Source organism: Pseudorca crassidens, chromosome 4 (genome assembly GCF_039906515.1).
Source record: "Pseudorca crassidens isolate mPseCra1 chromosome 4, mPseCra1.hap1, whole genome shotgun sequence".
Classification (NCBI taxonomy): Eukaryota; Metazoa; Chordata; class Mammalia; order Artiodactyla; family Delphinidae; genus Pseudorca; species Pseudorca crassidens.
In genome coordinates, this window is record NC_090299.1 from 151,317,528 (window position 1) to 151,334,922 (window position 17,395).

The 17,395-nt window shown below is 45.0% G+C and overlaps 2 long non-coding RNA genes across 2 annotated transcripts in view; one reads left to right on the forward strand and one right to left on the reverse strand.

Moving 5' to 3' along the window:
* LOC137224081 (uncharacterized) overlaps positions 1–17,395 on the reverse strand; it is a 64,209-nt gene that overhangs the window by 42,772 nt on the left and 4,042 nt on the right. The window contains exons 2-3 of the long non-coding RNA XR_010943230.1: positions 7,863–8,162; positions 7,142–7,371 (exon numbers count right to left, since the gene is read on the reverse strand). This is a non-coding gene — a long non-coding RNA (uncharacterized lncRNA). The remainder of the gene's footprint in view (positions 1–7,141; positions 7,372–7,862; positions 8,163–17,395) is intronic.
* On the forward strand, positions 10,337–16,706 carry LOC137224082 (uncharacterized). The gene is made up of 5 exons (XR_010943231.1): positions 10,337–10,675; positions 12,403–12,583; positions 12,706–12,772; positions 14,219–14,326; positions 15,797–16,706. It is a non-coding gene; the product is annotated as an uncharacterized lncRNA (long non-coding RNA).

A 17,395-nucleotide genomic window follows, 5' to 3' on the forward strand; every position in this document is an offset into this window, starting at 1 on the left:
AAGAAGGAAAAGAGAGCAACCCAAGATATTCTTTCGGTGTTTGGCCTGAACAACCTGATGGATGGTGTTGCCTTTAAGGAAGATGGGAGAGAAGCAGCTTTGGGGAAAGAGAAATCAAAAGTTCAGTTCTGGACATGCTCATTTGAAAGTTCCAATTCACACGGACATGGAGAGCAGACTGTGGTTGCCAAGGGGGATGGGGTGAGGGAGGGATGGAGTGGGAGTTTGGGATTAGCAGATGCCAACTATTATATACAGAGTGGATAAACAACAAGGTCCTACTGTATAGCACTGGGAACTATAACCAATATCCTGTAATAAACCATAATGGAAAAGAATATGAAAAAGAATATATATATATATATATATATATGTATGGCTGAATCAGTTCGCTGTGCAGCAGAAATTAACAAAACATTGAACATCAACTATACTTCAATTTAAAAATATTACAAAAAAAAAGAAGAAAGTTCCAATTCAATATCCAAGTGGAGACTCAGGCAGAGAGTTGGATATGTGAAAATGAAAATCAAGGCAGAAGTCAGGAGTCAAGTTATAAATTTAAGAGTTATCAATATTTAATGCTTTCCCAATATTTAGTTAGAGAAGGTCCAAAAAGAGAAGAAGGTCAAAAACCAAGCACTGACTGAATCAGTCCGACATTATTAGAGGTCCAGCAGAAGCCGGCAAAAAAAGTACTGACGAGAAATAGCCAGGAGAGGGTGGTACCACAGAAACCAGGACAAAGACATTTCCAGAAGCAGCAACACTCCAGCTCTGGACATCAAAGAGTCCCTTCTTGAATACAAAAGAATGTCTGTCCCCATCCTAATTTTAAAACAGCCAATTACACATCATTTGGTCAATGAAAACAGTTAGCTAGATCTTAAAAGTTAGATATGTGTTGTCAAGTGAACGAATAACTATTTTGGTTGAAAGCAGCTCACCATTTGCGTGTTGAAGACTGATGGATGTAACAGAATCCCACTGGAAAGAGGCGTTTTTCACCATCAGCACAGAGCCACTGTGAGCGTGACTGATACGAGGAAGAGCCAGGAGCCCACACCCTGAATTCCCCTGCAGCAAGCACAGCTGCTTCCCCTCTGCTGCGTGTTCCGATAGTTTCCAGCAGCTTCCAAAACCATTTAGGAACCCACAGCAGCCAGCAGCTTCCAAGATCACTGCCAAGAGCAGAGCAATTCTGTCTGAACCAAGCACACAGGAAGATTGGGCAGAAACAGCCCCTATCTTTATTGTGCACATCCGGCACAATTCTTATGGAAATGTGCAACTCAACTTGAGAATATAAGTTTTGTTTAGAAAGATAAAAGCAAGTAAAGATTTGCACTCTGAGGAAGCCACTTTTAAACAGAAAGGCACTGAAACACTGCAGAACGTGCATGACAGACTCAGGAGCCCAGGACGCAGCGTTAATGATGCTCTTATGGCCTCATCTCTTTCCATTTGCCTCCCTTCTTGGAGCCAGACCCCTAACACGATCTGCTCTGTGGTTTAAGCAGTGTGTCTGCAAAAACGTCCTATCCTGAGGCCCTGTGTTCGTGTCACGAGCGAGATTTAGCGGACTGGATGGGCACACCGTCATCCACCAGAGGGCTGATGGCAGTACTCAGCATTTTTGTAGCTAAGATGTTAAATAAACAATAAATAATAATAATGTTGCCAAACTCAGATCCAGCTGCTCACTGCTCAAAAATCAATGCTTGAGAGGCAAGTGTTGGGAGAAAGGAAAGTTGCTTTTAATCAGGAAAGCCCCACAGTCTGGGGGGAAGTTGATTCAGTGTCCCCCAAAACCAACTCTAAAGATTCTGCTTGGCCATTAACCTTTTTAAAGGGAAAAAGTGAAGTACTCTCAGTTAATCATTGAGATACGGGGTCAGAGTCGTCACCACCTCCCATTGTTTGTAGACTTGTCAACCCCTCGTGATTTTTCTTTATTATATCTTTTTTTTTTTGCGGTACGCAGCCTCTCACTGTTGTGGCCTCTCCCGTTGCGGAGCACAGGCTCCGGACGCGCAGGCTCACGGGCCCAGCCGCTCCGCGGCATGTGGGATCTTCCCGGACCGGGGCACGAACCCGTGTCCCCTGCATCGGCAGGCAGACTCTCAACCACTGCGCCACCAGGGAAGCCCTGTCTTCACTCTTGACTCAAGCTCGGAAGTGGTATGGGGGGTTGATGTCGGTAAGTCAGAGTCCACAGACAAGGTGACCGGGGCCCGTCGCTCCAGCCTGTAACACAATGTGTTTTCCACCAGCGATGCAGTTTTGGACGAATGCCCTGGCACAAGTCAGCAGCGTGGATGTCCCCCGCTCTGCTTAATCACTTCAAGCACCTTCTCCAAAGGGCACCATACTCTCCCAGGAAATATGGTCTATTTTAAAAGCCAAAGGAAAGTGGATTTTCCATATAGGTGCAACTGAGAGGGAACAGGCCTGCCCAAGGCCAACCAGGGCAGGATAAGGCTCTGTGTTTTGTTGTGATTTCTTTTCTCTGCATAAGCACATCCGTCTCAGCATGCTGCACTTTCATTCCTGCAACCGCAAGATCTTTTCAACCAAAAACCAACCATGCATGCACGCTGGTTCCTCTCTCTGTCTCTCACACACACACACACACACACACACACACACACACACAGACGAAACGTGGCTCTGGCTCCTCTTGGCATAAATTTTGGTTCAGCTTCATTAGGCCAACCATCTGGGTCATTTCAATTCTGTTTCCAGTCCCGAAATAATTGCAGCATCTGAACAGCCGTTCCCGCAATGCCACCTCTCCCTTTCCCCCTCCCCACAACCAGCTGCCCAAGCGTAAAACTTTGTAAAGATAATGTTTGGGGAAGATTGGAGATGTTTTTTTTAATCCACCTAGGATCAGACAGTCAGAGCTCACCTCCATGTTGGTCAGAGCAGAGAAAAGCCCGTTCTGTCCCGGAATAATTACTAGGAACCGTGTATCCTCCCCCCCCACCCCCGCTCTGAACCCTCTGAACTCTCGGATGTGACTAAGCTCATAATTGGGACGGCATCCAACACATAAAATGTGAGTACAATTTCATCTGCATCCATCCAAATTGTACTGAAACACTTGCTAGGGCCTTTGGCCTCTGCCTGACTGCTGGACTTTTTATGCCAAGGGAAATGATGAGAGTTTAGGTTAACATAATCACTTGCAGGCCCTAAGACTCCCTAAGCTTGCAAAGGGTAAGTGCTTAATGTATATAGAAATATAATTGTTGGAAGACACAATCTATGAAGTCCTTCTATTACTGAGCTTTTAAAGTGTGGGATTTTAAAAGTTGCAGAAAATAAAGAGGGGAAATCCATAACAAATTCACCAGCCAATTACTACACCTGACCACAGCCAAGTAAAAGTTGTCCTCAAAGATGTAAGTAGCAAACGTATGTATACCAAGGGGGGAGGGGGGTAGGATGAACTGGGAGATTGGGATTGACATATATACGCCGCTGGGTATGAAGTAGTAACTAGTGAGGACCTGCTAGTTCTGCACAGGAAGCTCTACTCAGTGCTCTGTGGTGACCTAAATGGGAAGGAAATCCAAAAGAGAGGGGCTATATGTATACGTATAGCTGATCCACTTTGCTGTACGGCAGAAACTGACACAGCGTGTAAAGCAACTTTACTCCAATTAAAATAAGTCAAATTCAATTAGAAAATAAAGATGTAAGGTAAAGACTATCAGAAGTAAAAGGGTTTCATTGTTTTTGTTTTGCTTGACTGATTTCTTAAATATCTTTGCTTCTTCCTGCTGCCTAATTTATTCATTTATCCAGCCAATATTTATTAATTTTTCCATATTTGTTACCACCTGCTAAAAGCTAAGGAGAAACTGTGAACCAGCCAGACACAACCCCCGCCCTGACAGAGCTTATGGTCAAGTAGAAGATACAGAACAGTAAGTAAGAGTTTACGATATAGCGAAGTAACCGTGAGAAAGTGAATGCAAGGTGTTGTGGATACTCTTAGGAAGAGTAACCAACCCAGTCTCGGGAAGTCATAAAAACATCTCAGGGGAACAACCTATCAGATAAAACTTGACGGATGGAGAGAATTGAAGCAGATAGGCTTGTGTCTGTGTCTGTTCAGGATATAACAGAGGACCATAGACTAGACGACTTAAAGAAGAAACATGTCCCACAGCTCTGGAGGCTGCAAGTCCAAGGTCAGCAAGCCAGCCTGGTCCACTGAGGGACCCCCTTCCTGCTCACAGCCTCCCTTGGCCTTCCTTGGTGGGTGCACAGAGGGAGGAGATCTCATGTCTTATCCTCTTTTTGTAAATGCATGAATTCCTTCACGAGGACCCTACGCTCATGACCTAATCTAACCCCAATGACCTCCCCAAACCTCCACCTCCAAATGTCATCACATCAGGGCTTAGGGTTTCAACATGTTAATTTGGGGGGATGCAAACATTCAGTCCATAACAGTTGGGAAATAGGTATTCCAGGCAGGGAAAACACTGTATGTGCAAAATTCAGGAGGTTGTAGAGATCAAGGCTCATTCCAGGAATTAAAAGTGACTGTGGGGTTCCCTGGTGGCGCAGTGGTTGAGAGTCCGCCTGCCGATGAAGGGGACGCGGGTTCGTGCCCCGGTCCAGTAAGATCCCACAGGCCACGGAGCAGCTGGGCCTGTGAGCCATGGCCGCTGAGCCTGCGCATCCAGAGCCTGTGCTCTGCAACGGGAGAGGCCACAGCAGTGAGTGGCCCGCGTACCGCAAAAAAAAAACTGGAGAAAGCTGACATTCAAGAGACGCTTGTGAGATGGAACTTGGCTAATGACTGGATATTGGGGAAGACAGATTTCTAGGAAGTATTTAGAACTTTAAACATCTTTTTAAAGAACTTTCAGGAAGCATATTTTTTTTATCAAGACTTGGTCATCAGTTGGACCTAGAGATGATCATACTAAATGAAGTAAGTCAGAAAGAGAAAGACAAATACCATATGGTATCACTTATATGTGGAATCTAAAATATGACACAAATGAACTTACCTGCAAAACAGAAAGAGACTCACTCACGGACGTAGAGAACAGACTTGTGGTTGCCAAGGGGGAGGGGGTGGGGGACTGGGAGTTTGGGGTTAGCAGATGCAAACTAGTATATACAGAATGGATAAACAACCAAGTCCTATTGTATAGCACAGGGAACTATATTCAATATCCTGTAATAAACCATAATGAAAAAGAATGTATATATGTATAACTGAATCACTTTGCTGTACAGCAGAGATTAACACAACATTGTAAATCAACTATATGCCAATAAAATTTAAAAAAAAGAAAAAGACTTGGCCATCAGTGAGATTAGCTGGAATCTCACAGTCTCTCTTGTGTTTTTGAGAGACTTTCATGAATTCTAAAGTCTGTCAACATCGTCAGTAGCACAATGTTTTCCCAGTGAAGATAGTAAGCCCAACATGGCGGGTGGGGACAAACCTAAGGAAGCAAGAGGTATTTGCTTCCCTCACCCTCCACATCGTCTAGCTCTCGCTTTGCCTTCTGGGGCCCCCCACCCTCTAACCACGGAGGGTCTGACACTGACACTGGGGTCCCCGAGCTGCTCTCCAACCTTGCTGTCTTGGACAATCCCCGACTCTTCCATGCTGCTCACATCTGTTCAAAGGCAACTCTCCCCTCAGCCAGCTGCTGGGTGGGAAGGAGAGCTAACATCAGCCCCAAAGGTGATAGCACTTTATCCTTATACCACAGTTTTAAGTCCATCGCTGGCTGACGACGATGTCACTTTTATCTGAACCTACGTTTGCTTATCTAAAAAGTTAAGTCATTGGAGTAGATCAGAGGCTATGCATTCACATGCCTATGGAGGCTGAGTGTGTCCTGTGGATGAGCCATGCAAACCGGGTGTCAGGTAGCGGGCAAAGGCGGTCTCCTTAGGGACCTCGCCAGTTCCCACCAGTATTCAGCTTCAGTAGACAGCTGTCCTGCGTGCTCAGTGTGGACATACCTCCACATTTTGTCAAGAGAATCTGGATATGCAGATTTTCTATGCAATTATCCAATTTCCAAAAATTTGGCAGTGTAACTAATTCAAACTTCTAAAATTTGTGAGCCAGCTCTGTGTAGGCCAAAAAAAACACAGCTGTCGGCCGAAAGTGGCCTGGGAATGACCGGTCGGCACCCTCTAGATTGGACAATCTCTGAGGCTTCTCTCTAGCTCTGTAACTGTGGGGAAAATCTGAGACGTTTTCACCTTCAGGAAGTAATCCTTAAAACTGTGGAATTCTAGACTCCAGAGCGGACCAGAGGTAAACGTAAGTTTGAACTATCAGGTTGCTCTGAGTGTCCTTCAAATGTCAGCAAATAAATACTTCATCAATATATATGATTCACTTCATTTTTGTAAGGTTTGAACCTGTCCAATGTGGTGAAGGCTGAAAGTGGTCATTTCTAAGACTAAATTGTTGCTTTTATCTTGACCCAAATTTAAATAGAGTTTAGCTATGTTAAAATTAATATCATCATATGTATAACTGAATCACTTTTCTGTACACCTGAAACTAACACAACATTGTAAATCAACTGTACTTCAATAAAAAATCATATAAATAAATAAATTAAATTAAATCAATATCATCAGGGTAATGTTATATTAAAACAATGTGCAAATAGATTTTTTCCAGTTATGAAACATGAGGATAATAATAAAGGGTCTTTGTTAAATTACCAAGCTTTTGTTACTTCTCACGTTATTTATTATTTTTTTGCTTTGTTTTATTTTGTTTTTTAAAAAATTTTGCTCACATACCCTGTCACAGTGAATTTTAAAAGCCTCTGATCTTAAAGATCATCTATAAAATGTGAGAAGTGCTAAATATTCTTTATTTGATGCTGTATGTAAACCACACTAACATTCCTTTCCTTAAGTAAAAGGCAATATTGTAGATCGAGGATTTTGATTAAATTGGCATAGTCAAGACCAGGAAGATAAAGTGGACACACGGTCAGTGTATCTTCAGCCCTTGTCTTAACAGGCGAATGAACACAACTTGAAACACAGGTGACTCTTGCTCTGGTCTATGAGACAGTGAAGGGAGCTTCTCAGTACTTAAATATATGTGTTGTCATTTGTTATTACTCACCATCCTCTGGGTTAGCTGGGCAGTTCCTCTAGTCTGGGCCAGCGGGGCTAATCTCTGTGGTCAGCTGATGGCTCTGCTGAGGCTGGATGGTCCAAGATGGCCTCACTCCCACGCCTCGTGTAGACAGGCAGTTTGGTCTCAGCGGCCTCAGCTGGAGGCTGCCTCTGCTCCATATGCTGTCTCACCCTCCAGGAGGTTCACCTATCCTCCTTCCCAGACTGGACTCAGGGCTGCAGAAGGAGGAAGACGGGGCAAGCCAACTGGCTCATCCTAGCTACACACCAGCCCCTGTTAGTATCTGCATTTGTAACTTCTGAGCTACTCCAAGTTCCCTCCTGGTCTCTGATTAGGCCGTGTCTGATAATGTCCCATTGGCCTGGACCTCAGACCTGTTCCCTCTCTACCCCTCACCCCTCCCCCCCTCCCCAGACCTGCCAACAGCACAAATGACCCCTCTGCACCACCTCAGGAACTGTGCAATTTTGTGAGACCTTCACTACTTCAGAACACACATCTTTTTTTTCTTCTTCTTCTAAAGCTGCCCGTGTGGTATGAGGCACCTGGTAAGGCTCTCTCTTCTCTGGATTTCACGTGAACACAGATCTCTATTTTGTTTGGATGTCCCTCAACTTATCTTCGGTTTTGACCATCACATAGACAGTCTTGTTTGAGACCCAAAGAGCTACGGCACTGGATTCCTTCTGAGAAATTCAGGCCTCACCTGCTTCTATCCCTTCTATCCTTCTCTTTTGATCTTCTCATGTCAGGAAGGTCCTTTTCTTGATCAGCAGGAAAATTTTCTTAAATTGTATTCTCCACCTTCTTTTGCTCTGTGTGTTAAGCTCTATAATGACTCCTCCAAGCATTGGCTCAATAGCTTTCAATTCAAGTCCTGAAGAAGGTCTGATTCGCAATGGGTCAGCATGAGGTCTAAAGGTCAGGCTCAGAGCTTCAGTGTTATGACCATTCAAGAGCTCAGACAGGAAGACTTTATGACAGTTCTCTCTCCACCAGAGGTTATCTGATAATGGGGAAGAGTGAAGTGGTCATTTTCAAAATAAGCTAATCACGGCTTCTATCTTGGCATACGTTCAAATGGAGTTTAACCACATTAAAAATTAACGTCGTCTGGGTGCAACCATGTGCAAATAGATTTTGTCCACTTATGAAATTTGAGAATGAAAATATAACGCCAGGTGTTTTTTTTAATGCCTATAAAATGACTCTAATAACTTTGAATTGACATCTTAGGCGGCCTTAGTTCAGATTGTTTGCATATATTCGTAATGCTCTCGAGTCCCTTAGGGAGAAAAAAGAAACATTTACTCAGTCACCACTTTGCATGACATGGTGTTTAATTCTGTTTTCCAACTTGTTCAAAACACTCTCTTGGAATAGCTGAATAGTTTCTCTAAATCATACTTGTAAATTGTTCCTAAGAAGGCAAAGGCTTTAGCATGTTATTTTTATAATCTATACATCTAAAGTTATTTAAATATGAGTTTTTATAAAAGCATAGAGGTAACTGGCCAGGAATTTCGTGTTAATTTCCTAAACTTTAATTACTTCAACCAAGCCTAGTGTGTGCACCATAATTTGTAAAGAACCGTTAGCACAGATGTTATAAGAAAAGTCAAGGAATGTTTCAGGGGTGGAATCCTACCATTGAATACCACTGAGCCTAATGTTTACTAAAACATTTTTGCCTTGGGACTTCCCTGGTGGTCCAGTGGTCAAGTGGTCCAGTGGTCAAGACTCTGTGCTTCAACTGCAGCGGGCAGTTGTTGTCAACTGTCAACTGCCCTGATTCTTGAGCTTTTGGGCTTGGACTGGAACTCACACCACCACCAGCTTCCCAGGGTCTCAGGCCTTCAGCTCAGACTGAACCACGCCACCAGCTTTCCTGGTTCTAAGCTGGCAGACGGCAGATCGTGGACCTTCTCAGCCTCCGTAGTCACGTGAGCCAATTCTTACAGGAAATCTCCTACGGGTCTGTTTCTCTGGAGAACGCTAACACATGGGAAATTCAGAATAACGCCCTTCAAATGTGGGAAGTACCGTCAGAGGAAGAGAAATCAGTCTTCCTTTATTGACCCTGTAGGCACAGAGGTTTTTTCCAGCCAGCCGTAAGGCATCTCTTACAGGTGGAGACGTAGAAAGACCCAGGGGTCCCCATCACGGTAACGTGCAGCCCCGGCAAGGCCACCAGCTGACAGAGGTGCCGTGGAAGGAATCTGAGCATCAGACAGGTGACAGGAACGGTTGAGTTTTAAGTTCCTTTATGTCCTCTGGCCTGAGATTTATAGTCAAACAGCACGGGTGCTGGGAGCATACATCTACTAAACCTGGGCTCTGTGAAGCCCAGTTTTACCCTCATCCTTAAAGTGCTGTCCACATCAGAGGGCCCCTTTGTGGGTTATCAGACATTCACAGAGTCAATGAGCGCTCAGGGCAGAGGCAAATAGAGCACATTCGCAGGAAAGTTCCCTGCTGCCTTTACGACGAATCCATCCCCTTGAAGGTCCCTCAGAGAATGATTCAGGAATCCAAGGACAAAGCATCAATGAGGACACACCTGTGTTTACGGCAGACGTGGAAGAGCAAGAGACTACAGAGCAGCGGCAAGAAGAGAAGAATCATTGTTAAAAAACCCGGCCATCTGAACTTTTTTTTAATGTTTTAAAAATGCATTTTACAAAAACCTTTGAAACACAAGGGGTCAGGAATCGTTTTTAATGTTCTGCGCTTGAACGTGGCAAAGGCAGCCTAGCTGGAAGCTGGGCTCTCTGGTTTGCGTCTCTGAAGTCGGATCGATGGCATCCGACGTAGCAGAGAGTTTCTCCCCTTCTGTCTCTTCCATCCTCGTGGACCCCAGTTCCACCGACTCCATGCAGGGCCCCAGAGTTGGGCCCAAGGTTTGCCCCTTTTATCCAGAGGAAAACGTCCTTTCTGAGAAGTGCATTTCTGTTTTTCGGTTTTGAGTGAGGGTTTTGAGTGGGTTCTGTGTGTCCCCGGAGGACATCCTGCTACCTCGCATGTGAGCATGTTCGGCCCGGCGGTTCTGCCGCCGGAACGCACGCGCCTTCTATTCGTTTTCTGGTTGTCGAGTGACCCCTGCTGGTCACTGGGAGATGTTGCCGCCTTCCCTCATCTTATTTCTAGTTAAATTCAGTCATCCGGCTGGAACTGCTCGGTTCACCTTTGTTTAGTTGTGATAGCTTCTATGAATACCTGTCGTGCTATAAATGTCATTTTCATCGCATTAAACTCAGGGTTTTGAAAACCGCTCCCCATAAAATGGTGAAATTCACAGCAAAGGAAAACATCTCTGTGCTGGTGAAATCTTAATGATTCAGTGATCTCATGCTGACAGAGGAGATGACAATTTTTATATTTTCTTGAAAAATACTAGTCGGCAACAGACACGGGGACTGACACGTTTTGAAGCCCAGCTGGCGGCACAAAACATTTGCTGAGCCTCGCCCGGTTGCTCCCATCGATGGAACATCCATAGCTACCCAACCACAGAGCAAGGTAATCTACGGCTTACGCAGCAGAAAGGATTACAAATGAGGCTAAAAGCATCCCAGCATTTCAGAAGTCAGCAGCCTAGCCTCCCTGGACCTTTCTGTCTGTAAAGCCATTGGCGTTTTTCTATTGAATAATTTTTCGTTTAGTGCACCTACCGTGTAAAAGACTTGAAATAGGGCAGGGAAGAGAATGGGTAATAAACAGAAAATAGAATACAGCCACAGGTTAGCTGCAACAATATTATATCTATATATTTTGAGCCTCTTACCTGCTCGTATGTGTTCAATAATTTATTTCGGTGGAGGTCAGTGTCTTCTACTGAGATTCGCCTCTGTTGTACAGTGAGGGAAAAAGCGATAGCATATACTTAATTGCCTTAATATCGTAATGCCCAGCAATCCCCCTCCAATAACTCACTGTGAACAAAGCTACACCTTTAAAAGGATTGTACTGTATACTCTTATGGAAACTAACAGCAGCTCACTTTAGCCAGAGCTGAGATGGGCAAACTTCAGCTCAGCCAATGACGTAGGTCCCTTAAGTCTCTTTGGAGGACGTACGAGCGGCGACATGTTCAGTAGTCTCAGAGGTCAAAAGGAAAAGAAGATTGGATACTCATTGGCTACACGGATGTGTGTGCGTGCATGTGTACCAATGTTCCGTATACACAAATACTCACGCATAGATGTCCAGACCCTAACGTGAATGGAGGAATCGTACTGATAACTAAATACGTTTATGGGATTTGAACGAGGCGTTGCCTGTTGCCTTGTGATTTTCCTCTGTTAAATTTTAGGCACGTATAGCATATCACCTCCCTCTCTTTAGACTTTGCAAACCAAGCTATTATTTCTTCTGTGTATTAGTACTTTCTCTTGAAAAGCCAATCCTCCACAGACGCGGAAATACTTTTGTTGTATTTTTTCTTTCCTCTGAATTCTCATCTCTGTTTGCCTTCAACCTGGCAGTGAAATGCCTCAAAGTGAATACAATACCCCAGGCTTTTTAAAAAGTCTTCAGGACTTTCTAATAGTAAAGACCTTGCCTGGGTTTGAAAATCAGCCTGTTTAGAAAACAGTAAATTCACAGCTTTATCCATTGAAAGTCTTATCACAACTCTCCTTTTTATTTATTGGCATGGCTTTTTCTCTCTCAAAGATCTCTTTACTTTATGTGGTTCTTACAACATCTTGACCCTTTCAGTCGACGTTAATTTAACTAAATATTTCTGCTTCTCTGTGTATTTTCCCTTGAAGTTCTCATTTTTTGTTGATGTTCTGTCTTTTAACTGTTCCTTTTGTTCCATTTTCCAATACTGCAGGGACCCTTAGAGCTTGGAGGAAACATTTGCAAATCTACACTGACTTCCTGTTTATTTATGGCTCTTTCAGCAATGTTCTTTTCTTTGCAAGGAGCTCAAATTCACCAGCAAGAGCTAAGGTCATACTCAAAACATACCTCTGATTTGAACCAAAGAATAAAGGGAGAATAAAAATTGAAAAATATTTTAAGAATCCTAAAGATACTCTGACTCGATTTAAGGTACACATTATAAGGTACATTGTTCTTTTTTGCAGTGAAATGGTGTGGTCTCTGGATGTATCTCTTTTTCCACCCAACTTGAGAATTTAAACTTTGTTCAGTTTCACAAGATGAGAATTCTCCAAATATCGTGGAATTTACCTTAATAAAAAATAAAACAAACCCTGCTAAGTTCCTTCATTTTACAGTTTTTTCCTTGAGGGCATCACCTGAGGACATCACCTGAGGACACCATCTGGAGTATCACCTGAGGGCATCAGTGGAAGTCTGCTGGACAGTCCGTATTGGTGGCGCACCTGACTCAGCCTGGACAGTGGCTAAGTGTCAGTGCTGTTTTAAGGCTTTGGCTGTTTTCTTCTTCTGACTAAGGTACATCTGTTTCCTCATCTTAGCTATAGCCAGGCTTTACAAAGTCTGTATCATCAAGTTTTCACTTTTAGTGTGAAAGTATCTTACGGTTGATGCCATTGTCTGTTCCTTTTATCTGGCAGATGTCTAGGTAGATAAGCTCCTGAATCTGGGATCACCTGCAGACCATCCTGTGCCTTCAAATACCGGGTGAGTGGAAAGGCAGTTGAGTCATCTCCACCCACTTCTGTAGATGATTTAGTGTGAACTCCAATCATTATCTCCATGATGGTCTTCATGTCTCTACTACTGGTTCCAAACACCGAGATAGAATCACAGACTTGCACAGCTAGAATGGAGCTCAGTCCAACCCCTTTACTGTATAAATAAGGACTAAAAAGTAGCTAAAGAAGTTACGGGATTGTCCGTGGTCACGAACGTTGGCCAATGACATAGCTAGAAAAGTATCAGGTCTTTGTGAATTTATATGTATGTGTGGATAGATGTTCGTGCAGAATTTACCATAGACAGCAGACAGTCTGAGCTCTTCACAAATCTTGGCTTTTATAACCCTTATAGCAGCCTTCTGAAGTAGATACTCTTATTATCTATCCAATTTCAAAGATAAGGAAACTGAGGTTCAAAGAGGTTAAATAACTTTTTCAAGGTCATGTAATAGGGAAGAACCTTTATGTTCTACTACAAGTTCATCACTAAAGGGATGTTGCCTATAAGCTTAAATTATACATAGTGGCCCATCTCTGGGACACCTGCCTCCCAGATAATGAGCATTAAGCTAAAATACTTTGTTTAGCTCACAGGAAACATCCTGACCAGGCCCACCTGTGAATGGCTGCAGGAAAAAAGAAATTCACACATCTTCTCTGGAGTGTGCGGAACCAGGAAATGTTTGATTTTACTGCCTCCCCTTTTAGCTTAAAAGAAGCTTGGGGGGCTTCCCTGGTGGTGCCGTAGTTGAGAGTTTGCCTGCCGATGCAGGGGACACGGGTTCGTGCCCCGGTCCAAGAGGATTCCACATGCCACGGAGCGGCTGGGCCCGTGAGCCATGGCCGCTGAGCCTGTGCTCCGAAAAAAAAAAAAAAAAAAGCAGCAGCTTGAATTCTAACTCAGCCAAGATGATTCTTTGGGATGGTGGTCCACCATCTACTGGGTCTACTGGCCTGCTGGATAAGGTTGCTCTTCCTTGTCCCAGCACCTCATTTCTGGTTTTATTGGCCTGCTGTGTAGCAAGCAGTACAAGCTTGGACTGGGTAACAATCACATACCTGGTAGGTGGCAGAGCAGGGAAGGAAACCCAGGCAGTCTGGGTCCCAAGCCTGGTCTCTTAATCACTATCTTTCACGAAGGTCAGAGTCAGTTACATGTCATCAAGGTGTCAGCCTGTTCCAACTGATGCGTAAACTACTGAGCGCAATATGAAATTAATCAGTGACGTAGCACACAGGGGAGCGGCCCTGGATTTTATGTCCTGAACGTTCTGCTAACAAATCTACTCTGTCCCTTGTGTACACATGTCATCTTTCACCACATTCCACTCAAGAGCATTATTTTTCTTCCATTTAACCCCTCTTTGTCTCTAACATATTCTCTCTCTCTCTCTCTCCCACCACCATCACCTCACCCGCCAACACACAGTCTCTGTCAGAGAGATACAGGGAGAATCTCTGCCCTCATCTGAGGAAACTGGCCTCCAAACCTAAAAAGAAGTAGTGAAAAATCTAGTTAAACGTAATATAATGTAAGGTAAGCTCTCGGGCCATTTCTAAGTATAAATGGAAATTAGTGGAAAACTAGACTTTTGTGACTTCTTACTGCTGCATAACAAATTACTTCAAAATTCAGTCATTTAAAACAGTAAACATTCATTGTCTTGCAGTTTCTGTGGGTCAGGAATTCAAGAGTAACTTACCTGGGTTGTTCTGGCTCAGGGTTTCTCATGAGGTTTTAGTCAAGTTTCACCTGGAGCTGCAGTCACCTAAAGTTCTCTGAGAGTTTGTCTGAAATTAGATTTGACTGAGGTTCACTTATAGAGCTGGTGAGTTTGTGCAAACTGTTGGCAGGAGGCTTCAGTTCCTCACAAAAGGACTTCTCCGTAGGGTCTCTTGAGTGTCCTAATGCAACCGTGGCTGGCTTCCCCTTGGGTGAGTGACTCAAGCATAAGCAAGGCAGAAGCACTATCTTTGATGACTTGGCCTTGGAAGCCATTCACCATAATTCCTGCTACATTTTCTTGTTGAGAAGAAAGTCACTAAGTCCATTCACATTCAGAGTAGGAGGGTGGAGGGATTAGACTTACCTTTAGTAAGGAGGGTTAAACCTGTCTATTTAGTAATAAGCTCTATTGAGTACATATTAAGCATATATTTTTTTTAAGCATATATTTTTAAAACACTATTTAAGCTCCTAGATTCTAAATATTCCTATAAGCAGTATATGGTTTTCAAACCTTGGCTGCTAATTCCTCTCTCCAATTTTCCATAACTTTCCCCATTCCAAGTGACATAGCGCTGTTGAAAAATGAATCTCCTGAGTAATTTGGGGTTCAGCTACACAGCACAGTGGCTCCTGAATTGACATCCATGAAAATCAATTTTAATTCATTCATATGTGGCTAAGTAAAATATTTTATGAGGTACTAGATCAAACATCTGTTCCATTTCTTTCGACTACGACTTCAGTAATTGAATTGTTTTTGGAAAAGCAATCACATGAGTTTCTCGTAATTATAGACTGTTGATTTGTTCATATTTCATGTCCCTTACAACACTTAAGTGAGCAGGTTGTTTTTCCTACAAAGCACTTGTTCCATTATTTTACTAGAAGCTAAAGCAATCTTATGTACCCAAGTGACTTGCTTCTCAATTGAAATCTGTTTCTTAAGAACAATGACAAACTAAGAGTGTTTGTCTTATTGTTCCAAAACTGAACATGTATTGCTCTTCTGGTTGATTGATTTTCACTGCTAGGAAACAACAGCAGGCGTCCTCAGAAATGTTTGTTTAAGTAAAGCAAGAATCCACCAAACAAACATCATTCAGATAAACAGAAAACACTGCTTCCTCTTGCTGCGTCCCCAGTTGGGTTAACAGAACAACAAAAGTCAAAGAGTCAGTGTATCTAATTAGATCAGACAACGTATTTCAGTGAAAAAGTAATCAGATCCGATGTTTAGCTCATTTGCTCACTCAACAAACATTTGTTATATATCTGCAGCGTACTGAGGGGGAGAAGTCAAGATGGTGGAATAGGAGGACGTGGAATTCGTCTCTCCTCACAAGTACATCAGGAGCACGTCTACAAATGGAACAGTTCTCACAGAGCACCTGCTGAACATTAGTGGAAGACTTCAGACACCTAAAAGGACAAGAAAAATCCCCTCGCCACTGGGTAGGATGAAAGAAAGAAACAAGAAAAGAGGAATCGGGAAGGGACCAGCAGCCCTGGTGGGGAGCTGAAGGTGAGGGGAGGTCCCCACGCTCAGAGAAACCCCTCACAGCAGGGGAATCAGCTGGGACAGAAAGGGACCTTCAGGAGATTGGAGGGGAGTGCAGGAGATGGTCTGTGGAAGACAGGACAGAGTAAGAACTGTACACATGGTCTGTGCTGCAGCACTGCACACCCCAGCCTGTGTCATGAGTCTCCCGGTGCGGAGGGGGACTGGGTGCTGGAAAGTGGGGTGTGGAGTGTGGACCCAGGGAGGGGACAGCTGCTGGCTGTGAAGAGGCAGCCTGAAGGGACAGGAGTAAGGAGCTCCACAGTCAGGAAAGTTTGCGGAAGCAGCCTGGGACACCACAGAGGCAAGGCATCACTGTTGAGTGGCTCGCAAGGGGTGGGCCACCACCACAGCCCCCTTCCCCACCCACTGGCCTCTTCAGCTCCGTGGGCACTGGGAGGGACTCCCATCTGAGTCAGCCTCACCCACCCCTCAAGCCAAGGCCGCCTCCGCCTGCACAGACTCCGAGGTCCTGAGCGCCGCCCATGCCAAAGCCTCCTTGGGAATCAGCCCTGGGGGCCCCGGCCTGAGGCAGGAAGCCACCGATGCTGGCGGGGGCTGAGTGCTAAAGCGTGGGCTTAGGAGAGCGGATCTGGGGAGAGGACCACCGTTGGCTGCGTGGTTACAACAGAGGGGACGGGAGGGAGGGGCTCTGGGGCCAGGAGTGCCCCTAGGGGAAGTGTGGTCTGCCTAGGAAATGAGGCGCCGTTGTTGAGTGCTGCACAAGGGGCAGGGCTGCCACCTCCCCACATGCCAGCCCCTGCCTCCGTGGCCACTGGGAGGGACTCCCACCAGAGCAAGTGCGCCCCGGTCTGTCACAACTGCCCGATAGTCCCCACCACTGCAGCAACTCGCACACACACCCCTCGTGGCCGCCGTACCCCTGCCCAACCTGAGCGTGTAAGCGTGCCCCAGTCAGCCGCTGCTTATGCTGCTTCTCGCCTGGGCGTGGAACAGACACCTGAGAGTGGCGCACATGCAGAGGTGGGGTCAACACCGAAGCAGAGCCCCTGGGGCAGCGCGACTAAGGAAGAGGGACGGAAATCTCTCCTTGCAGCTGCACCCGCCGTGGATTAAATCCCCGAGACTGGCTTGGTAAGCCCTGCGTCCGTGGAATATCTGACTGGACGGTGAGTGCCCTCACAACCAAGTCTCGTCTAGCCTCAGCAGCAGTGGACTCTGGGGGCAAGTACACGTGGGGGTTGGGCCACGTCACAGTCTGAGCAGCCCCCACCGTGCCCACAGCAGGTCCAGACACCAACCTAGACACATTGGAGGGCCTCCTGGGGAGGCGGGGGCTGGCCGTGGCTCACTGTGAG